Source organism: Corvus cornix, chromosome 1, assembly GCF_000738735.6.
Source record: "Corvus cornix cornix isolate S_Up_H32 chromosome 1, ASM73873v5, whole genome shotgun sequence".
NCBI classification, from domain to species: Eukaryota; Metazoa; Chordata; class Aves; order Passeriformes; family Corvidae; genus Corvus; species Corvus cornix.
This window is the reverse complement of record NC_046332.1, coordinates 57,733,022-57,757,652: the sequence shown is the minus strand read 5'-3', so window position 1 is coordinate 57,757,652 and position 24,631 is coordinate 57,733,022. Positions and strand designations below refer to the sequence as shown.

Below are 24,631 nucleotides of genomic sequence, written 5' to 3'. Positions count from 1 at the left end.
ACACTAATCCTTGTCTCCCTCAGACCTTGCTGTGAGAGAAGGAGGCAGGCAGGCGTGTTCTCAGCACGTGACCGGCATGGTGCAAGGAGATGGTGTTTCCAGCCCACGGCTCCACAGCACCACTGGCTTCCTTCTGCCCAGCCAGGATGTGCTGCTGCCCTGGGCTTGGCTCTTCCACCACCTCCCTGATGGCTTTTAGCCCAACTTCCCTTCCTGGAAGGTGTCCTGCAAACCCTATTTCCACAGACTAGGGCCTACAATTTAGACAGGGGCAAGTCAAACACTGCAATGCTGAAAGAAAAGGAGCAGCAATCTCCCTCTTGACACGAGATGCATGGCCATCCCATGGCCATCAGCAAAAAACGTACTGCTTCAGAGGACTACACAAGGTACTTCATGTGTTATGACAGGTACCTTAGCTTTCCTACATGCTCATCATGCATCTTGGACTTTATACATATTTATTTGTTAAAGCTCTGTTTTTCTTACGACTCACCCAGGGTTGTTCAGGCATCCTCCTGCTTGGGACCATTTTGGTCCCAAGTGGTCCATTTTGGACCAGTGGTCCATTTTGCTAAAGCTGAGAATGTAAGGCAATACACCATTACACTCTTACAAGCAAGCTAACTCAAGAGAGCAGAGATGAAACACACAAGAAGAACATTAATTACATGCTGCTTTAACCTAAATCTTTACTTAAGTAACTTTTACTCCTTTAGATAAGAATCACAGACCCAATCAAGGCAAAGCAAAAAATGAATGGCTAAGAGGGCTTGTAATGAGAAACAGTAGGTCCATACCACAAAGCACTGCAACTAACACTTACTATAAGCTACTCTAACTCAGCACTGAACAACCATTTTGGTCTTTGAGAGATTATACTCATTTATAAGAACACATTTATATTAAAGTTAGCACTGTGGTTAACAATGACATGTGGGTAAAATATATAGCTACATATATCAGATTTTCAGTCTTATGTATAAAACTTATCAGTTAAAAAATGCTTCTGCAAACCATGCCTGAAGCTTTTTAATCTATTTGTCACAAAGATCCTCATTTAACTCTACCCATAAATATAAGAAATTAAGTACTCAGTCACACATTTCCAATGGTTATACCGCAGGAGTTAATCAGTGAGAACTTTTGCACCAGGCAAGAAGTCTGTTTTCTCCACTCTGTAACCAGGCAGAGTACCCATACAATGCCCCAACATACACCTTCCCTAAACATCCCCAAAGGTCCATTCAGTCACAAAAATTGAGATTACTTCTTTTCAGAAGTTTTTCTGAAACAGTTTGATGAGTGAACTAAGGCAAGTACTACAGTGAATTTTTTGGTTTTAAGGGCTTAGAGAGTCCAACACTATTCCTAACACAGGCAGGGATTTATTCATGAGGTTGGGACACGAGAGACAAATCTCCATCAGCAAATCTCTTGGAAAAATTAAGGCACATCTCCTACTGTCAAAATCACAAAGCTGAAACTTGCACTAAGCTTTCATAGAGATTCAAAAAACCCCAAAAAGCAACAAAAATACCCAACCCAAGAAAGAGTGCCAACACCTCCTAACATCTCACAAGCAGAATTACTTAATTCAAAAGTCTATAGAAACAGGAATTAAAGGTAATTTAAGAAAAGGTGCAAAGTACCAAACCATACCTACAATCAGGCAGACTGATAAGGAACAGCTGCACACAGGAAAGTCAGAGCTGTCAGTCAGACTTCTGAACTCCCTCCCACTAACCTCCAAGTCTGACGAGTCTGGGGTAGTTTTTTTCTGTGCTTGTCTTTTCTAATATAACTGTCTGAAGTTTTTTAGCACGAGAGCATTCAACCTAATTTTTAGCTTAAACGGGTTTTTTAGGGTAGCTCAGACAGAATTTATATAGGCCAGGATCTGGTCTCTTAAACAAGACACCGAAACAAACTCAACATCTTTAAGACAGTCTCCCAAGACGTTTGTTAGTCCTTTCTGAGGTGAAATCTTCTGTCTGATTTCCAGTGTACTGTAATTTACAGATCAGTCTAGCTGCAACTCACATATCATCTAAAGCCTAACAAAAAAAAAAAAATTGAAATTTATTGAAAATTATAGACTGAGGGACATAAGCTTTTAAACTTGCAGGCAGAAGGGCGAAGGCTAATTTGGGTTGGAAGGCTGTAACCGTATATTTTCCCTCAGCACAAGTCACAGCTCTGGCTGGCATGTGCTTTCTGCATGGGCAATTTGTACCAGCGTCACAGCTCACCAAAGAGAAAGACAAGAAGGAACAAAATACTCCAGATGTTCTCAAGTAAAAACAATAAGGAAGATGTCCTGCACCATGCAGGAAAGGGAGCAAAGTCACCTGCTGACCCGTTTGCTCTGAACTCAAGGAATACTTTCATAACATTCGCTTAAAACTGAACTTGAGATTGGATACAACTTTAAGAAAGTACCAACACACACACAGCACTGAGACATGGAAGGAGGGACACGGTCTTGGTTAGAAAATGTGAGTTATTACATAGCCAGAGGGACTTCAAAAAACAAAACAAAGAAAAAAAAAAAACCAAACCAACAAAACCCAGACCTTAGGCTCTCGCTGTAACTTGTTTGGTACACAAACCAACTTGTTACTAGACAGCCAACTACTTAAGGGTGTGGAGCACATAGCACAAAGAATTCTACGTGCAGGTTATACCAATAATCTCATCCAGTGAAGACACACTATCTCCCCATTGTACACGGAAAAAGGGAACGCAATTAACTTATCTCTAAACCTTCCAGAGATAACTCTTTCATCCCTTCACAGAAACTGCAGGTTTGAGCTTCTTATCTCCAGTCTTCATCATCATCTTTCCTTCCTTCTCCCTACTACCATCAGCACTGCTCACTTGAAATGCTTTAAGAATAACATTTTGAGAGGGAAATGCTTCTACACGGTTCTTATTTCCCTCTTGCATATGTTTGTCTCATTTCAGCCAGCTTTTCAAAAGGTAATCATTACCTTTGAGGTTCCAAGTCAGAAATTCACTGATCTGTGCTGTTTTCACACAATCACAGAACTGTGAGCTCCCAGGAAAGCAGAGCAGAGGGGCAGAATCACACTCCTCACCCTGCTGGCCACAGTGGTTTTGATGCAGCCCAGCATGCAGTTGGTTTTCAGGGCTGCAAATGGACATTGCTGGGTCACGTCCAGCTTTTCATCCACCAGTCCATAGACTTGGAGTATTATGGTGCCTTTGTTTCTTAATCCTGCACAGTAAGAGTCCTGAACCAAATGTCTTTTTTAAAATAATGCCCTTCACCTAATTTGGTCAGTATTGCCCTTCCCGAAAAGCTGCTGCTGGGTTAAATCAATGAGGTGCTGAAGGCTGCCTGAATTGGAGAAGCAGCATTAACAGCATGAAGAGTACAGACATTTCTACTGTACTGAACATCTATCCAGGACATAACGTTACAGACCCAAGTCATTTAAATGTCTGCAGAAAAATATCTTTGTTAAAGAACCAAACAGAGAATATGCAAAATCATGCCTTTAAAACCTCCTCAAGGTGAGAGGCTGCTTACACAGTTACAGTGGAGAAGAACATTCACTCAAGACATAATTAAAAGTTAGCTTTTTGGGCTTTTAAGCTCCCAATTTTAATGCACTCTGAAATGCAATGTGTTCATTCAGCTTATTCTGAAAATGCATATGCTTCATGATGTTTAGCATAATTACAGTAATAAATACATTAACTTGCAGCTATGCAGAATAAGACAGAAACTAATATTCCCATGCCATTTGTACATTTTTCTTTTTACAGATCAGCGTAGTTTAAATTCATGTTCTAAAGGATTTGCATGGGGTGGGATTAAGAAGAGAGACTATTAGTCTGGGGAATTTCAAACTATTGAACTTGGCTATTAAGAGAACATAAATTATCTCCTGATTTGTTGCTAGACTAACAATTCCCAGCATGGGGTTTCAAATAGTGACAAAGCACAACTTAAGAGACCAACAAGATTAAAATAAAAAAGCAAAAAAATTTTTCTTAAGAGTGTTATGGAAAAGGAGCAGGGTCTGCAAAGGTCCCTCCAGGGAAGGCAGTGTCTGGACAGGCCAGTATTTCTCATTTCGTAATGTCTGGGGAAGTGTACACTGAAGCCTAAGTCACTCTCATATGAGCACACACCTGCTCCTGGGAGACTCAGAAATTCACTGCTAATGAAATGAACTTGACACAGAATTTATGAGTGTTGCATGAAAACACCTACAGAATCAGGGTATTCTGGGAACTTTCAGAGCTCCCGCAAACCAGATGTAGAGAAATTCAAGCCTCACCTCTTCCTCATTTCGTCATGCAAGCTCCCATGTCTTTTGCAGAACTAAATAAGGCATCAGAGGTGGCTGCTACACATATGCCTGTGCCATTCAGCTACAGCCCCTACCACAGGGCTCTGTGAGCCAGCCTGACTCCCCAGCTGTGGGGGCAAGGAAGGCAGCAGGCAGGGCTGGAGGGGAAACCGAATCACCTGGGGAAAACACAAAATCTCCCCACTACCTTGTGCTGAGTTGTGTGCCCAACTTGGTTTCATTCTGCAAAAGGAACCAGCACAACCTCACTGCAGCCAGTGGCTCACAAACCCGGAAACCTCTTTCTACCGCCCCTCGGCTTTGCAGAGTGAGTAATACAGATATTTCAGCATGCACTTGCCCCCTCTCAGGCACTGTCTGAACGGGACTGTTGCACACGTCCACTCATGCTTCCCAAAAGAGAAACCCTGACGCTGTCATACACAGAAGGGCCATTGAGGAGACATGCACCCACACAGCTTCTATCACCAGGAAAAAATTTTCTCCTACAGCAGCTTTTCCCCACTTTGACCCACAAGAATAAGATTGTTTCTACCTTTCCTTCATTCTAAGAACCTCTAACACTTCCATAAGAAAGGACTGAGATTGCTGTAAGTTTTCCATATAATGAATGGGAGCAAAAGTAGGCTGCATCTCCTGAAGAAGAAAGGTCCTTCCTTAGGTCACATTTGACTTCGTTAAATTATCAGGATTTGATGCAGGCCCCAGTGCGGAGAATCAGAAAATGGTTCAGAGGGGAAAAGACCTTTAAAGATCATCCAAGTCCAACCCTGCTGCCGTCAACGGGGACATGTGTCACTTGATCACATTGCTCATGGCGCCATCCAACCTGAGCTTGAACACTTCCAGGGATAGGGCATCCACAACTTCTCAGAGCAACCTGTGCCAGTGCCTCTTGACCCTCATTGTCAAAAATGTCTTCCTGATGTCCAATCTAAATCTATGTTCTTTCAGTCAAAAACCATTGTCCCTTTTCCTGGCACTACAGGACTTGGTAACGTCTCTATCCTTCCTGTAAGTCCCATCTATATACTGAAAGGCTGGAACAAGGTCTCCCTGGAGCCTTCTCTTTTCTGGGCTGAATAACTCTCTTAGACTTTCCTCACAGGATAGCTGTTCCAGCCCTCTGACGATTTTCACAGAGGTCTCTGGGAAACAAACATTCCAGCTTTTCTTGCAGCACCACAGCCTCATCACGGAAGAAGCTCCTCCGCAGACATCATCTCTGTTATGAAAACCCACAAATTATCATAGGAACCAGAGGCAGAATGTTTTTTATCTATCACTTCTAACCTACCCTTTCCTCTCCCAGCACAACATTCAACCCATACAAAGTCAGGAGGGAAAAAAAAAAGAAAAAAAAATAACCCACTGCACACCACAAAACAAACAAAACCCAAACAAAAAAGCAAAAACAAAAAAAAAAACCCAACCAACCAACCAACAAAATTTTGAAAAAAACCCCACAATAAAGAAATTTTAAAAAACAAACAAACAAACAAACAAAAACACCAAAAAAAAAGGCAAAAGAAGAAAACTCAAGGGAAAGCTGAGTGGTAGGTGGAAGATTAACTAGCACAATAAACAAGGTAATGCAGAGACAGGCTGCTTTACATAGTTTCTAATCAATCCTTTAATTTATCCTCCACCCTCCTCTCTTTTTTTCATTTCTGTTGTCTAACATTTCGTCTGCTTCTGTGAAGTCTCAGTGGTTTACTATGACCACAGATACAATAAATTAATATCAGAATTGTGGGTGGGTGGGTAAAAACCCCCAAATCTATGCCTTTTTTTTTTAAGATGCCATAAACTTCAAGAGGTTTTGTGGAGGTTTTACTATGTGTTCCCCTGAGGGTTGTACCCTGTTTGTATCTTTCCTTTCTCAAACAAGACAGTACTGAGAACAACAGTGCTCAAAAACTGAAAGGGAAAAAGGCCAGCAGAATCATCCTGTCCCTGTGAAAGGCTTCCAGTGCAGCTATGTTAGAAATGTGAGAGCTGGTGCCTTTCATGGAGCCAAAATGCTGAGTTTTGCCCTTGTGGTGCCGGCTCCTGGCCCTGCAGAAACCCAGGGGACCAGGAGCTCAGAGTGGTGCCTGCCTCTGAGAGCAGCTCTTCTGCACATGCAAAACCTCTCATGAAGGCTGCAATGCACAGTGCCTCATAGCCCAACACAAGGCAGGAGAAAAAAAACCAAACCAATAGCAACAAAAAAACCCCAAACCCCTTACCCATTCAATCTCACTTCCCTATAACCTTACTCTTCCCTACCCTGAGGAATGTGCCCCTCAGGCTGAGACCCTCTATTTTAAAGAGCATATAGTACATAAACATTTTATCCCGCAGCAAAGACATCCCTGCTCCATGCTGGCGAGTCAACAAATATACAGTTTAAGAGATAGAAACAATATTCTGGGAGCTATGCTGTCACATGAGGAAGAAAAGATCACTAAATGAGATAAAAAGGCTGAAATGTATGCAGAGTTTCAGTTCTAAAACAACTGTGATGTGGAGAGTACTCAGTTCTCTAAAATCTGATGCTGGGGAAGATACTACTAGAGTTCTAGTTTCAATAAATTAATTATGTTGCAATAATGTGCATATCTTCAGAAATCATGCAACCCACATTAAAAAATTACATCGTTTATAATCGAAGGTTTTATGTGATTTTTCTGTGCGCTTCTAAAAAGCTGTTTAACTGAAAGCCAGAGTTGTCTCCAAACCACAAGTGTATTGAGATGAAAAAAATTAATAATTAAAAAGAAAAAAATCATTCCAAAGATCACAGATTTTACAATAAAAACTGGTCAGGTAATGTGGCAATTACGTGCCCAGAAAGATACTAGTGAAATTGCACGACTTGTGGCCCAACCTGCCCATTTCTCACATGCATTTAAAAACTCCCACAGTGGTAGCTGTGGAAAATGAAACACCGGACCTCATCTCTCACTGTGTTAGGATAACTTCCATGGTTACTCTCTTACAATTCGCGCTTCAGGAGCTCAAGTCCTGCTTTCTGTTGAACTAGTTAAACCCCGATCTTTCCTCTCAGGCGTCTCAAGAAGGGGCTCGAAGGGACAACAAGGCCCCGAGCACACGGGCCCAGAGCACGCCGCCGAGAAGCCAGTTGGTTACACAGTGGCTGCCTGGGGCGGGCGGCAGCGGTGCCATCTCTGGCGCATCTGCTCCCCTGCTCGTGGTTTAACCGACAGGAAGCGCAGCCCAAGATCCCCAGGCCCAACCGCGAGTGTTTCCTGCTGCACAGCCAGGTCTGCCCCCACGCACCACGTCCCCCTGCACGGGCCGTGGCCGCCCCTGAGGAGCGCAGAGGCTCTGTGACACCTTCTGAAGAAAAAGAAATGAAAGAAATTAGGCCCACACGCAGAAAGCCAGCCAGATGGATGGATAAAGAAGTAAACAGGTCGAGCGTATTAAAATGTGGCCCCAGAAGGCCACCAAAGCAGGGTACAAAACACTGGTGGCACATTCTCATCTAACAGGGCCCAGGACAACAGGCAGGCCAGTTCTGGAGGTTTTAGAGTCTGGTCTTCCTCAAACAGGCATGTACACCACCAAGAAACCCAGTTACTTTACTTAACAGATGAAATATTTTTAAGATTTCTTTCTGAAATCTTCAGACAAGAACCACAACGAGCGGCAAAAAACACCAGATACAGTACCAGCCTTTTCTACAACCACCCCGTCCTAGAAATGGGGACAGGTTAGCAATCTACAGGGCTTTTCCAACACTAATACCTGGAGTAACACACCTATTAGTCTACCGCAAAATTGAAACCCTGAAGAAGCATTTGGTACCCTCAAGCTAGCACAAAAACCAACTGCTAGACAAAGCAGAAGTTCAGTGAAAAGCAGAAAATCCAGCACAGCTGTAATTTCTATGGTAGCTCTATGTGAAGCAATATGCTATACTCAGCCCCTATGTAAGTTGTCTTCTGCTCAGTCTTAGATTTCCCCCTAATATCATCTGTCAGAAAACATCATCTCCTTAGTCAGCCTAAAACTGTATTTTCAGGTAGGATGAGAAATTATTAAGATGGCCTCATATCCTTCCTCCACCAATGGGCAACTGGTAGTATAAAACTGAGGAAAACCACTTTTGAGCTGTTATCTGCAGGGTTGCCAATTAAAGCAACAGAAGACATGTCAGCCAAGTAATTATGTTGAGAAATATATCAACCAGTACATATTTAGTTGATTTAACACTAACATGTACAGCTATAGTCTAAGAGATTTTTCTGCATAAACTTAAAAGCAGTACAAATCTTCTTTGGATTTCAAGGAGCTTCTGACACATTTTACCCTTCAGAGAACCAAGGTGCTCCATCCTAACATGGTCTTCCCATCCTCATCCCGAAACAGTTCAGAATAAAAATGCCTTCATTTGGTGACTGGCACTGTTAGTAGAACAACCATCTCCAAATCAGAAGTCTGCAATTCCCTGAAAAAGAACAGGGTCCAAATTCTCCTCATTTCTAACCTAGAAACATATTCCTCAGTTAGGTTCCTCTGATAGAGTATGTTTTGTCCCTGGCTTTCATGCACTCCCATGTGAGCTCTACGACCACCTGGGTTATTCCACAGAACTACAGCTGTCCCCTGCCTCAAAAGACAAGACTACATTCCTCCATGTCACCAAACACTTGACCGCTTCATGCCTTGGAAATCAGAATGAAAGCTCTAAACTAGGACCCATCAGACACTAAGAGAAAGTTTGCTTCGGCATCACTTCTGACATCCACTTAAGACACAGGTCCCACCCTTGACAAATATTCAAGTAACCCCAAGCAGCCAACAAATTAAAAAAAAAAAAAAAGATACAAAAAGTAATGGTTGCTCAAAAGCATTTCTGAACAAAAAAGCCTTGCAGCATGAACTGAACCTTACTAAATTTTGCTGGATTGGCAAAAGGAGAACTAAAAAAAAAAAAAAAGTATTTTCCATCTCAGATTCCAACAATACTATGTAGCTAACAGCATTTTGCAGATTTACTTCTTAGTTCGTAAGTCACATTGGTCATATCTTGCAACATGTACTGGCAGGATTCAACGTTTTCCTAAGAGAACTGGGGTGGCAGATGCTGACACTGGTCCAGAAATCATCTGCTCTCAAGCTGGATATTCTTTTTAACCCTGAAAGTTCATCTGTGTCCTGCTAAAGAACAACAGATTTTAGGTCCTAATGGAACTCCTACTGATTTTTTGAATAGGTTAAGAGAAGCTGCTACCAAACACACAGACATAAATCCTGGTACAACGGAAGGGGGAAAGCATCTCGTTTATTTGTTTGTAGGTCAGGCTTCAAATGATATAAGAAGAAAGTTGCAAAAGTTAGAAGGGGTTCAAGACATGAGTAAGTTGTTAGAAGTAGCCTGGACAGTGTTTTGAGATAAGAGACTCCAGTGACAAAGGGAAACCCTGTCCCAGGAAGAAGGGTAGTCAGGAAAAGTCATCTAAGAAAGCCTCTCCCCCTAGGGACAAAGACACGTGCTTATTGCAAGAAGAAAGGGCATTGGAAGGCTGACTGTCCGATGCTGAAGAAGACACCCCCAGTTCCCCAGCTCCCATTGGAACAAAACTCAAACTCAGAATGATGGGGACCAGAGGCTTCTACCCCAGGAGAGCCTTCAGTTATAGCCAGGCTGGGGAAAGTTGATATAGAATTTCTGGTAGACACCGGCACGGCATAGTGTGTGTTAAATACTTTAGAAGGGAAACTGAGTCATTAAACTGTTCATGTCGTTGGGGCAACAGGGGTAACTTTTTAGGATTTTAATATTTCAAAATTCTCATACATATTTATTTTCATGGTGTATTACTACAATACTAGCTCAAAAAGTAATATTTACATGCAAATTCGTATATATTACATGAATTATAGATTATTAACTTAGAAATTTAATGTAAGAAGCATAGGGCTAATACAAGTGGGGGAGAGGAATGTTCTTTTATAAATTATTTTTGAGGCACCTTAAAATTATCTAAGTTTCCACACTCTGCATAGTTTAAGCAAAAATGCAAAGGTAAATACTGTAGTACTTATATTTATAAAAGCAAAACAAAAATCAGGATTGCTTAATTCTTAAAAAATTGAAAATCTATTCATCAAGACTGCACGGCATCAGCAAGGTACCCACATGCTCCAAACAGCTTGCCCCTGCATTGTTCGTCTGACTCAGTTACAGCTAACACGGGAGGAGTGGTCTCCACAGAACTGCTTTTCCAGCAGAACGGCTATGAGTCAACTTGCCTCATGTCTCTGCACCTAAGAGCCCAACTGCCTCACTCTGGTGTGCTTTTTGGGGAGGTAGGAGGGATCACACCTCACCAAAGTACTGTGAAAAGAGAGGAGCAAAAGTGAAACCAAGCTGACCGACAACCGCTGACCAGGTCCCCAGACAGAAAGAAAGAAATTGCCTCCATGTATTTCTACTGGTTTTAACCACCTTCAACAGAGGGGAATATGATTTTTAATTCTACCGTATCCCTTTAATAAACACCCCAAAGAAGACATTTTCCAGATAACTGAGGAATTTTTTACAGTGTTGACTTAACAAGCAGAGCACAATAACCAGCTATTCTGTTTGTACTATGAGGGAGTACAGTGCAAGGAGTTAATAATTTATCACGGCATTGCTCTTGGCAACTGACCATAACCAACTTCTAAAATTCTTCCTCATTCTTACATTTTTAGTCTCAGCAAGAATATGGCACCCTTAGAATCTCAACCCTACCAGAACACTTCCTAGCTGAGGTAGGAGGTTTAATCTTCACAAACACCTGCTTTCCTTCTGGATTGTTTCAGGCTCAGAGCAAAGGTCATCATTTCATTTCAATAACCTGATTTAGCAGACAGGAATAACTAGAATATTTTTAAACAAAGCAAGAAGTTAACATTCTTTCAAAACTGCAGCAGTGCATTTCTCATCCCTGCATTTCCTTCCCCTTCTTCTCACAGAAGTAAAAAGAACAAAAAAAGCCCCAAGCTTCTGCCTTCACCAAAAGCTTTTATTTGCATGTGATCCCAAAATAACAAGCAAACACCTTTTCCTCCCATTTTATATTATTGAGACTTATGCCCCTACATAACTTTGGGCAATACTAAATTTATTAGTTAACACATTCTTCTTCTCAATCAGAAGCATCTAGCTGTGGTGTTCAGATAATTCACTGGAGACCAAGTTTTGATGTGACATGTACAAGAGAGTTAGTCAACCATCCTAAGTATTGCTTTGCTAAAGCACTGGCCATGAAAAATTGTCCTTTTCCAAGGACAACTGTGCTACTTCATCCTTCCCCTTATTGCTCAATCCCAGCTCTTACAAACTCCACACCTCCACCACTCTGAAATCAATCCCTAACCTGGTTCAGTCAACCAGCCCAGCAACTTCTGTGGCATCGACATCTGACTTGTGAACTTGGCTCATCTTGGCTGAACCAGATAAGGAAAGGGTTGCTCTCACTAACAGCTTGGACTGCGGATAGGAGGGGAAGGCAATAAAGCACTAGGAAACAACCTATGCTGTCAGCTAGAAAAAATGAGGATGGCAGTCCTCAAGCAGCTGGATGAGTGCTCCTGCCAAGGAAACATTCAGGAATGACCATACCCACCTCTGACTGTTTCACTAAAGGCACATTTTAAATTAGACTGGTGCAAGTTTACATGCTCACAAAAATGTATGTCTGGAGTTTAAACTGCAACTTTACCTCAACTAATACAGCTTTACTGTTGAATCTTACCTAAGGGCAAGCTAAGGGCCTGGGCAGATGCTAAATAAGCTGTTTAAAGATTTACAACCCATCACCTCCAGAACAGTTCACTATCCAGAGTAAAACTTGCTTAGCCCAAACCTCCCTCCCATGCTCCAGGGCACATCCACACAAACCACTGCTGTGTGGGTTTAATGGGATGTACCACCAAGCCACCAGGGAGGTTACACATGCTGCCTTCACTTATGAGTGAAAAAGCAGCTGGTGTGAGGCTGAAGCACCTTCAGTGTGCACCTAAGCTCTGTAAGCACATGGTGTGTGAAAATACCACAGACAACATCAAGGCGCTAGCATTATTCTCCCATCTAGTTAATAAATATCGGGCTTGTCATGACAGACAGTATAACAGGTTCTCCCAAGGCAGCCTCTGTCAGAAAGAAACTGCTTTCTCCACACAATAGAAGTTTCACCCCACCTAGAGATCCTCATTTAAGGCAGCAAAAATGAACCCACAAAACTTCCCACTGATTTTTTTATATTTCCTTTTTTTTACTGCCATGTTGCATCTATGCAGCATGCATGCATCAGTGGTTCTGTGTTTCCTCTCTCAGGGCAATGGGTTTTTTACCCAGCTATTTGCAAGTAATAACTGCTACCGTCTCTCCCCTCAAATGCACAGATTTTACATCATCGTATATCAATAAATGTCATCACAGTTTTTCTGTTTATGAAGTCTTGAAGTAAAAATTAACAAAATGCTTCTGAAGCCCACCTGAACAGAAGGCACCTGTAAGAGAAGCTTTAAACATTACAAACACCAGAATCTAGACACAAAATATACCTTTCTAGCTACATCACTTCAAAAGCATTAAGCCTTTTCTGCATATACTGCTGTTATAATTAAAAAACATTTGCAAGTCCAAGCTCTTGTAGTCTGGCAAAAGTTTTCCAACATTTCTTACTGTTGAGAATTATTTCTAGTCCAGTACCACTGAAACAACATTTAATACATGCCATTTTAAGGACCATACTAAAAGACAATTAGCTTTTTATAAAAACAATGGTAGAATGTTGCATTACATGAAGCATTCATAATCAGATATATGTATTTCAGAAGGGCACAAATAGGAAAATATTCTGCCAAAAGTAACTTTCTTGCTGCTTTTTTTTTCTCTGGAAATCCCTTCACAGTCAATTTTTAAATGGTCTAAATAAATGGTTTCTGTGTAAGAATCATGGAATAGTTTTTGTGAGAAGGGACATTTAAAGGTCATCTAGTCCACTCCCCTACAGTGAGCAGGGACATCCTCGGCTAGATCAGGTCGCTCAGATTACAGCCCCTTCAGACAAATTAAAAGTGTGTTTCACTTAGTTGTTTCAAAAAGCACTTATTTCATTGTTGCTTTTAACTGATACTAAAAGAAATACACTTTTTTCACCGAAAAGGACCAGCACTTTCAAAAATGCTGCAAGCCATCCTCAGCAAACTTTAGACTGTTTTTCAACACAAAGTTTCATTTTCATTCATGTGTCCAAACCACCTCTTTTCTGTAAAGAAAAAAGGTCCCCAAATAGCCACTTCCTCTCTACAGTTCCTTCTTTTCCCTTTTTGAAATAAACATAAGTTGGTCTTTTTAAAAAAACCCAAACCAACAGGATGGCCTCTCAATAGCTCACCACCAAGAGTACCTGGAGCTCTTTGCTGGGCTCTCATAGCTCTTAACAAGCTGGTTCGGAGGCACCGCAAGACAGGGAAATGAATTCTTGCAATGTGTGCAGTTTGCCACCCTTTGCCCTCCACGGCCCATAAGCTTCACAATTATTTTCTTGATAGCTAATACTCTCGTTTGCATGCTTAATTTACAGGCATCAGGACAAAGCTTGAATAGTTACAGGGAGTAAATAGTTTACAGAGGCTCTGGAGACGTGGAATGACAGCACAAAACAGAAAATGCATCAAGAGGATGCGAGTGGATACTGTAACCACCACCGCCGAGGACAATGCCAGGCAAATTCTGTCATCAGCAGACAATGTGCTAGCCCTGGTGCCTTCAAGACATAGTTTTCATGAAAGCTCTTCCTAAGAGGGTCACCTTCTGGTTGGAAAGACAGCCTCCACTACAAACCATGCCATCACATCCTTTGGAAACTATTCTTGTTAGCTCCAAAATTATGTAAGGCAGCACATGTAGCAGGCACAAAGAGGGGAAAACTGACAGTATCCTTGAAAACTTGCTTTTAACTTGAAATTGAGTCTGGTTGGAAGGGCAAGTTAAATATTAATTTTCTGACAGTGGTCAGCACTGGGTATCACAAATTGTAACTGTAGTTTCACAATCATATTTTGCTGCTTCTTTCCCTAATGGCAACTTAAAACTTAATAAACACCAAGACAGCTGAAAACTGGAGAACAGCAGAAGCAACAAAGTTCAGAAGAGCAAGGTAGTTTTCTTCTAACCTGTCAGCTCTATTCACTCTGTCAAAGGATCTCAAAAAAACCACAAGTAACTCTAGAGGAACATACAGCATGACAAAACTGTATACGCAGCCACAATATGTAAAAATATTTCTCTCAAGAGCAGACAACAATTTGAATCACCCAAGCTCACCCCTTTCTTCCAGCATGGAAACTCAAGTGTTGTGTGGGACGACATTTTTACCGAGCCCACTTCAGAAGTCAAACCACTACCATGCAAGAAGGTGAAAGAAATGCGGAAGGAGCTCACAAGTGGAGCGATGGGACCGTTAGAGCACTAACGGCAACATTCGAGAAGTGCAGAACATTCCCCTCAAAACAAAAAATGTATTTGGTATATCCACACAGAAATGCTTATGATGAGTTAAATATAGGGTGTTCTAGAAATAGGCTAAAATGTCTAATTATAGAAGAAGTGACATTCAATCCATCCCAAAGCAACTCTTTCCCACAGTTTCCAAACTATGTATTAGCATTCCTATTCCTAGCAGATTATCCTAACCATAATATCTTTTCCCCCAATACAAAGAGAAATACTTTTTACATGCAAATTTAGGAATTGGAGGTTCTTTCCAGGCTAACAAAACTACTATCATTTTCACATTGAGGCCTGCTTGAACCTAGTACAGACTCACACATGACACAAGAGGAGTGATCTCTTTTAAGGACAAATAAATGACCTGAGCTCCAGCCCTCTGATTCAACACTGGAGATGGCTAGCAGGTAAGGCCTAAAGCACATCAAGGTAAGAAAGCATAAACTTTGGTCCCTATCCAACGGGATCCTCTCAGCACAAACACTGACACAGTGGGAAGCTTTGCCACAGGACAGGCTCATATTGAAGAATAAATAATTTTTACCTCTACATGGGTTAGCCGGGTCGGGTCAGGAAAGTGAAAATGTCTAGAGCCTTTCACATGGCTGCTGCAATTTTGATAAGCAAAAGACTTAAAATTCCAGTATGTACAGTCTCTGTCAACTACTTTATCTATGAAGAAACACTTAGGTAAGATTTAAGAAAGCAGAGTTTAAGTAAGATTTAAGAAAGCAAATAATCTCTAAAACACGTCAGTGGCACTAAAATTGTAAGCACCATAAATCACTGGCATAGGGTAGTGAAGTTTCAGAGCTTATGGTGCAGATTGTAACCAAGGCTGGAAAGGTGAACTCCACCTCCTGCCACTCCTGTGCTGAATCACCATGGTGGGGGAAAGTCCTTGCTCCTTCTCGCACACCTAACAAAACTCCATCGCATTACCAAAACTGTCAGTGAAAACAACAAAATCTTCAAGCAAAAGCTGAGATATTTTTGCTAACACCTGCAAGAAGAGAAAGCTGTTTTGGAGATCAAAGCTTCTCCTCTGACTCAGAGGGAAATCCTCCATTTTTCTTTCTCTTCTATCAGCTCACTGAGCACAGTCCTGCCATAGTTCCCTTCATTGAATATGGCTGTGCTGAAAAACACCTCATTTATTTGGCTTTTTTCATACATAAAGTGACCAAAAAGTAACACACACAACTGAAGTATAAGTTTGCAGCAATCCTGAAACATCAGGCTATACCAGACCAACAACATTCTTCAAATCTGGACATCTACCTCTTTTCTTCTTCTCATTTGAGGAGCAAGACCATGGACTTGATATTTCTAATCTCCAACAGATAAGAAAAGAGCACATCAGAAAACCAACACTTCTGTAAAAGCATGGATCTGGAAATAATATTCAAGCTAACTGGCATCTAACGATGCCACTCCCATGGCTCATCTCTCAACAATCACAAACTCAATCCAAATTGAAAGATCCCTGTCTTGGGGGTGAGGGGGGAAATTTTTTTTTTTTTTTTGAGACAAACATGGGTTTCAGCTATACAAAAACTAACACCACTTCTCTGTACCTTCTAATCCACTTCTCTGCCTTCTAGATCTGTCCAAGCTGTCATCTGTAAGTCTTTCAAATAACTTTTTTCTAGCTCCACCACTGTACCGCAGATGCATCTGTAGCCCTGGCAAAGTTCTTGTACAGCAGCAAGAGAGACCAAACATGGCAGCTCTTGCCTTCAAAGAGGAACTGCTCTTCCCTGAAGCCCTGATCAAGAGAAAGTAGCAGCAGCCACTTACCCTTTAGCACACAAAAAGCCTTCTGCCCATGATAAGCAGCTGCAGCTTGGGAGATGACTTAAAAAGAAAAACTTGAGGTTTTAAGTTTTTAAGGCTGGATGTCTCAACAGGGTCTGGTGCAAAAGAAAGAAGGGCAGAAAAGAGATAAGGAAAGGGAGGGTCATGTTCTATGAGTTGCAAGCAGAGCCCTAGGATCTGAAAATAAAAGTCATGATGATAAAAAGAAAGATGCAAATACATTTAAGATTTTTTCAGAAAAAAAATTCTATTACTAACTCAAATCATTTTTTCCAAGTAGTTCCTCTGTAATTTTATCTGTCATTTTTCAACATGTAACAATGCATCAAATAAATCTCCCAAATCCTTGCAAAACTTGTTGCTTTTAGGAAGAAAAAAAAGCAAAACGTAAATTGAAAAGATAGTGACAACACATTGTACTGTAAGATGTAGAAGTAAAATATGTGTGAACACCGGCAAGGCTGAAGACAAGAGACAGCCTCGCCTAAAACATGACCATTTACTTAATGGTTGCCTCCCTCTCTCCCTCCCCTGCAACTGATCACAGCACTAAAAGCAAGACTCCATTATACTTCTCAGATACAGGCTCCATACGGTAAATGAACCTGTAAAGTATTCCCCAGTGAACAACAGCTCAAGTGCCCTGTCATTTAATTTTCAGTAAGAAGATACAGAATTTGATTTCTCAAGTGAAAGATTGAAATATAGGGTCCAAAGTTATATACTCAGACAAAACTTCTAAAGAAGAACACTTTCGTTCAGCAAAGGTTTGGAAACAGTGATTCTTTTTCAATATACTGTGCTGGAGTTCAGAAGTACATAATTAGGAGAATCAAGGCAATTTTCATCCACTGAAAGTTTAAGAAGCAATTTAAAGCACCACAATTACCTCCAAGATTTTCCTCTCCCATTACAGCTACCACTAAGCCCACTTTGTAATTGCTCTGCCATGTACACCATCGCCATAACTTCAATTTCTTAATCATTTTGAGGAAAAGGTGAGTACCTGCGCGCGTAACAACTTAACTCCTTCTATTGTGAAACGACACCGTAGGGGCTGCCTTTGAATAGCTTTGTTTCGGCAGAAAGAGAACTTCAATTTAAGGTCGCGGGCGCAGAGAATGATCTATCTTTGAAATTATATTTTAAATCTGCCATTTTAAAGTCGCCACGGACCACATAGGGCAAAGAGCAATGGAGCGAAAGTGCTCAAAGCGGCAGCGCTGATAGCCAACACTTTGCCCGAATCGCCCTGGACCGTGCTCTTCTCCATGCTAGCCGAGTCCAGGTACACGCATCTTCAGATTAATAAAATTTCGTGTATTTTACAGTCCGCTGAGCGGCAGCTGGAGGGCTCAGACCGGCAGCCTGCCTGGCACCCCCTCACGCTTAAAAAAGCGACAAAAGTGTAAAACGGAGCAGAATTGCAAACCAGCTGTCACACTTGTGCAGCGCGCCGCTCAGAGAAGCACAGCCGCGGTGCCCTTTGCCCGCAGCAACAGGCTCAGCTTCAGGCAGCTCACGGCGCTGCTGCCCCGAAACGTCCCTTTACTCACGGCCCAATTTATATTTCGCTTTTCCCTGGTGCTGCGCTTTTCCTGAAGTTCCCTCTTCCCCGCAGTTTCTCCCGACGGCTGCGGAGCGCTGCCCCGGGTGCGGCCGCACGTCGAGGCAGCGGCAGCCGCCGCCCGCAGCCCGGGCGCCGCGTCCCCCCCCGCCCGCCCGCCCGCCCGGCTCTCGCTCCCCGGGCAGCACGTACCGCCCGGCCGCGGGGCCCGCGGCGCCGCCCCGGCCTCCCCGCAGCGTCGTGCAGCTAAAATGGCTCCTGTCGAGAGGGGGAAGTGGTGCCCGGGCCCCGGACGGTGACTCACCGCGGGGCCGGGCGGCTCGGCTCGGAACGGCACGACACGCCCCGGGGCGGCGGCCGGCGCTCCGCCGGGCCCGGCCCGCAGGTGGCGGCGGGGTGCGGGGGGGACGGGCTGGCGGCGGCCGCGCGACCCGCCCGGGCTCGGCTCGGCCCGGCTCCCCCGTGTGCGGAGCGCGCCCGACCGGCTCCCCGCCGCTGCCTCCGATCCTTACGAAACATCCCACCCCGCTCCCCTCCATGACTAATAATTCACAGAGTCAATTAGGTTGGAAAACACCTGTGAGATCATCGTGTCTAACCCACGACCAAACACGCCCTGTCAACTAGGCCATGGCACCAAGTGCCACCTCCAGGGACGGGTGACTCCACCACCTCCCTAGGCAGCCCATTCCAATGTCTAACCACCCCTTCTATGATGAAATTCTTCCTAACGTCCAACCAAAACCTGCCCCGGCACAGTTTAAGACTATATTCTCTCGTCCTAAATTAAATGAACGAACACATTTCTGTGGAACATCTCATCTTTTCAACCGATATCATCTTGCTCACACCAAACTGTTTAACCCCTGAAAAAGAGCAAAACTTTGGAGAGCCCAAAATACTTGGGGAAATTTAGTTAAAGTGCAGCATCCAATGGAGCACAGACAGCAAGCCAGTGCCAGAGCGAATCCAGTTCCCTGGATTCCCAGTAAATTTCTGATATGCTCTTCATGTTCTTTAAACAAACCCTTGTGCCTAAAAAACAACACCATGAAAGCCAACTAGCCCACAGCAGTGTAGGCACTTGGGATGGGCTCTACAATTGCATAGGGCGTCCTGAAAGGCCTGACAGAAGTGCAATCTTAAAAACGTGGTGCAGAGGGTGAGAACAGAGTTAATTCTACCTTGTTTCAGTAGGAAGGGTAAGCACATGCTCTGTTTGCAGGCTGGCATGTGCACTGGTTTTCCACAAATTCCCAGAAAGGCAGAGTCCAAAGCAGTGCACTGGCCATAAGGGAAGGCATGGCACAAGAACCCAAGCCATGCGGCCAACTGAGAGGGCATAATGGCAGGGCAAGGAGTTGGGAGGTGAGCAGGAAGCAGCAGGAGCAACCTTGCAACGGGCAGGGAAGATGAGAGTAAAAAAATCCTGAAGCTACTTCTAGCAAACACATTGAGACAAATTCAAATATATTTCAGCACAACTGTCATTAATGCTCCCAGTAATAATTAAACAGTAGTCTCATAAGTTTTGCACTGAGCAAAACCCATAGTTTTATGGACATTAATATCTCCAACTACTGGTTATGCTTAATTACCAAGAAGAAAATTTTGGGGTTATTTCCAAGTAATTGAGTCCTTATGACACCTGCATGGCACTTAAAAGCAAAACTGGGTCCCAGTTTATTATTCAAAGGGCAGTTATCCACGTATGATTTTATTAGATGTAGTTTATCATCCTATTTTTGCAGCCTGCTTTAATGGAAGACCTGAAAAAAGAAGCAGCAGTACATTTTTTGAGACTTACTGATTAAAAGTATCAATTAAGTCAGTACTTAAATATCTTCACTACAGCTCTTTATCAAAATATGACTTCATTTGTATTTCTCAGTTGAAAAAAGGAGGAAAAAACACTGTGCCGTTATTTTAGTCACTATGTATTTTCCACCTCTCACAACAGATGTATATTCCTTCTCTCCAACAACTTAAGTCTAATCCAATCTTACATCTAAAAGCATTTGTTTCTTGTGCTGCAAAACCCTTTGCAAATCATGGGGCACAGAGGGAAGAAATCTGACCCAGGTGCACAGCGGTTACAAGGAACTGTAACATTGGCACAGGGAGAGCACCATTTCAATAATTAAAGAAAGTCTAATAGTTATGGTTTAGAGGGGGAAGAAACAACGCATTCTTATCCAGGCAATCAACTAAATAGAAAAATCATTTTGTAGTGATGTATTAGCACAAGCTATGCAAACATTTGCTGTTTCTAAGCTAAATCTGGAAGCAGTACTTTTTTGAAAAGCATATGTAAAATGTAAACATATTTAGCGAGAGAGAATGCAGGTGGATGTTCATCCCTGGAACTGTATCAGGTTTCTTGCTAATTATAATTTTGGCTTGAAGAAGAGGTGACCTTGCCCATTGCTGGGATGAGTATTTCCACAAAACTTAGATCACCATTTGCCCAAAAGACATAGCTAGACACTGACCAACAGCACAGCTTAAGCCAATTTAAACAGCTTTAGCCCTCCACTCTATCCCAGCCTCATATTCCTTGCACTGAGCTACTCCCCCCACTGTTTCCCAGAGCAAATATTTGTGCAGCCGCACAGCGAGGCAGAGGGTGGAGTCCACAAGCAGAAAACTTAAGGCTGCACAAATAAATAAATAAACAATGCATAACACAATTTTCACATTGCTGTTGGCCCCAGCTCCCAGAGAAACACATGCCAAATCGTGCTCCAAGGGGAGCAGTGCAGCCAAGCAGGCTTGGGGTGGCAGAGACCTGGATGTGGCTCTCACTTCTGCTGGCCTCAAGAGCGACCCCAAGCAAGCCGCTTCTCTTTTCACTCTGGTAATTGCCTGCCTCCTTTGCAACTGGCTTTGAAAGCTACAGGTCTGCAAGGGCAGGATGGGACGGGCTACCAGGAGGCACAGGAGCAGACCAAAGCAGCTCTCCTGCACAGGGGGCACCATGAAACTCAGAAGCCATGTGAGGACAGACCAGAATGATGTGTTCTGGAGGTATCCTGCCCCACCTGACAGACATACTACTTAGCCTCATAAAAACAAGCCAAAAGGAAAGTTTGTGACTGTGTTCAGCTTTCATTTTTGGATGGGGCTTGGGGAGGAGAAAATACTGTTTTTGTGAAGAAATGGGAGCAAAAAATTTAGATCTAGAAGTTCTTAGTTTTTTATTTTTCTGCTATATTATACACAAGTTCACCACATGAGAAACCCTAGCAAGCCCCCATTTATGTGATACCCTGCATTCCTAAAGCAGCTCAAGATGCTGTAACTCCACTATTGCAAGAGGAGATCCCACCACCCTGCTCTCAGCTCAGGCTCATACAATCCCCTCATACAGCCTTGGAGCTTCATCAAACTCTGTCTCTAGACTGGATAAAAGTCTGATTTAAGAAGCTTCTGGTTTGCATTTGTTTTTGTAGGATCCCAGTATCTCAAGCTTTGCAAAACATTTCATCTCAGGCATCCCTGGAAGGGGAGGAAAAATTGTAACAATCCCATTCACAAGCACGGCCCAAAAGAACACCTGAGCAATGGATATGCCCAAGATCACACTGTCTGTGTATGGAAGGACAACACATGAACTAGCTTTTACCCAAGTCTTAACACCCAAACTCCTTCCCCTTCTCCTTGTGTACAACACCAAGGAACACTAGTAGCAGTGCTATCACATTTTAATCCAATAAATATGATATACATCTCCATGGTGTTGGCGTTACTGTCCTGGTACTTTGGGTTTGGGGGCTGGCACCTCCTGTGGGAGTAGATACACAGACTGACACTGCTGTGGGTTTTTAGTGCTGCCAGATGCACAATGACCTAAATATTTACACATGGAAAAATTGCATCAGGAGATTATAAGGTAACTTACTCCTACGCCCAAAGGAAGTCTCTGCTGGGACTTCAGTTTCAGAAAAATTCTTACCATTGTGTTATTTAAAAACTTTATCACAAATTCAGACAATACACTTCTGATATTTTTAAGACAACTGTTTGCCATCTACAAACTTGCATTTTCAGAGATTTCAATAGAAAAGCATCTCAGAGAAGAAATGTGGATGACACCTGGAGAGCAGCCTATGCAGCTATCAGTTCTTAATTTGCAATCTAAAGGTACGCTTCAGTGATATTTTAGTGCACACTGTGAAAGCAGAGCACAATGAATTTGAGAAAAAACAGTCTACTTTTATTTACACTGTGCTGGTCTTCTGAACTTTAGTTGAATTGTAGGAAAGGAAAAGCTGGTAGTAAACAAAGTGCATATAAAAAGGCCACTATACTTTTCAAAAGTTGAGAGGGAAGGTATCCTGGCCATCCTGTGTTTAAATGGAATCTTTCAGATGGTAAATGTCATCTTTCAAAATACATAAGGAAGCATTTCTCAAGTCTATGGTCACATAGGTCTCCAGAAATGATGCCTTGATAGCAGAAGGGCAGGAGAGGTGTCTGAAATTAAATGCATTCACAACCAAGCACCAGGCAGCTTTAACCTCATCCATTTTATGCTTCCAACTTTGCCTCCAGTGTTTCCTATTGAAGGCAGATGTGGCAAAGATGCTGCCTTAGCCAGCAGCACAGCACCATCCCACACAGCTACAAACCCTTGACCTTGTATAGCCTTGCACAAACTCTTCTTGGATCACCTCTAAGGTATTCCTAGGTCACATCCCAGCAATGGCAAGCCTTTAGGAAAATCTACTTTTCCTCACTCTTTCAAGTTTCTTCCTTCCTCCTTTTGTTATAGGTTTGCCTCTGCTGAGAAGTAATGCTTCTCAATATTTCTGAGAATGGTTTAAAATCTCAGTATATTCTCCTTTCTACTGACAAGCAAACTGTGGAAGAAAAGAATCACAAAAATCCAGGTAGTAGATACAGCTCTGACACAGGATAATCTCTGATTCACTCTCAGCCAGAAACTACAGGTTCCAGCTTCTCCCTGGCACTTCTTTACCAACCCCAACCACACTTTTCCCTACCCATCGTCTCCTTGCACTGGTTCTGGTCCATGTGGTACCCATCAAACCTTCCACTGATCCTATTAAATGCCTTACTGTGGCAGAAAGCTGATGGGGTGGATGGGGAACGCTGGCTGCTCTTGAATCAGCTCCGACTGTGATGAGCACTGCCAGCAAAGGACATCAAACCTCCCTCTGACATCAGACTACTACACTTGGGCCAGCACTCAGGTAAATTTTTCACCCTAAGATTCATATGATTGCATAACAGTCACCAAAAAAAAAAAAAAAGAAAAAGATACATTACTTGGGAAATGTTACAGGCAGAGAGGAGGGACAGAGGTAATGCTTAACCCATGACTTTCTGACCTGAGCTAGCTCTTGCTCTGTCCTCACACTGCACGTTCCTTGCCTGTTTGTTTCAGAAAGTGCACTGAAATTTATTTAACATCCTATAAATACCCCTGTCAGTAGGTGTGACAGAAGTCACACTTGTAAACCCACAGCTCGAAGGCAAGTCACACAAAGAAATGAAAATACAGACAGGACAAATTTATACCCCATACTACTTCTCTCAGTGAGCTTTAGACCCCACAAAAATCATGAAACAAAAAGAGTTAAACTATGATCTGCCAATGTTTGCAAAATACATGCAATGTTACCAAGTTTTCCCAGGTGAAAAATGAGAAATCATCATGCCTCACCTAGTGTTATTGGTAAGTACACTCAGACAGACAGTTAAAGCTCTAGCATCCTAAAATCCAACTCACTTATAATTTGCTAATTTCTAGTTCTTCATTCAGAGTCACAAAACTGATCCAAAAAGGCCAACTTTCCTTGCACCTTTGAATGCCATGCAGACACTGTTCCAGCACACACCCTATAAGAAACTAGAAGGCAACTAATCAGAAGGAAATGTACGGAAGAATGCATTTTATACCAAAAAAGAAGTAACTCTATCTGGATTTACTTTTTTTTTCCAATCTAGAAGAGCTCACTGTTTGAAAAGGTACAACCTGTTTCTGAAACAAGGCAGAAAATAGTATAATTGTAATTAAGGCCCAAGTACAGCTTTGCATTATAAAGGCAACACTATTTTATATACAGAACACCTCACTACAACATACTTGTAACAAACAAAGCCAAAATTAACTCATTTTTGTATGGTAATAATTATTGAATATCCCAAGAGAACCAGCAAGGGCATAGCAATATCACGTCTTTATTCCAAATTCTCACACAGTATGTGTATCAACCCTGAAAATTCCTTTAAAATATTCTTTAATAAAATACAAGTCTGTACAATCCTGACTGCAGTAAGATTATGCTAAATGCTTAGCTGGAAATGATCACTTGTGTATACAGCTGGTTTGAAAGACAAGTATTAGGTTGCCTA

The 24,631-nt window shown here is 42.4% G+C and overlaps 1 protein-coding gene across 6 annotated transcripts in view; it reads right to left on the bottom strand.

The window, feature by feature from the left end:
• ELF1 (E74 like ETS transcription factor 1) overlaps positions 1-24,631 on the bottom strand; it is an 89,338-nt gene that overhangs the window by 49,311 nt on the left and 15,396 nt on the right. The window contains exon 1 of one of the 6 annotated variants that reach the window (XM_039568285.1): positions 18,443-18,573. The exons of 2 other annotated variants lie outside the window; for them this stretch is intronic. The gene's annotated coding sequence lies outside the window, so the exon portion shown is untranslated. Of the gene's footprint in view, positions 1-17,689; positions 17,790-18,239; positions 18,329-18,442; positions 18,574-24,631 lie in introns of those variants that run through there. 3 more of the 6 variants (XM_039568227.1, XM_039568268.1, XM_010405609.4) reach the window with 3 other exon arrangements.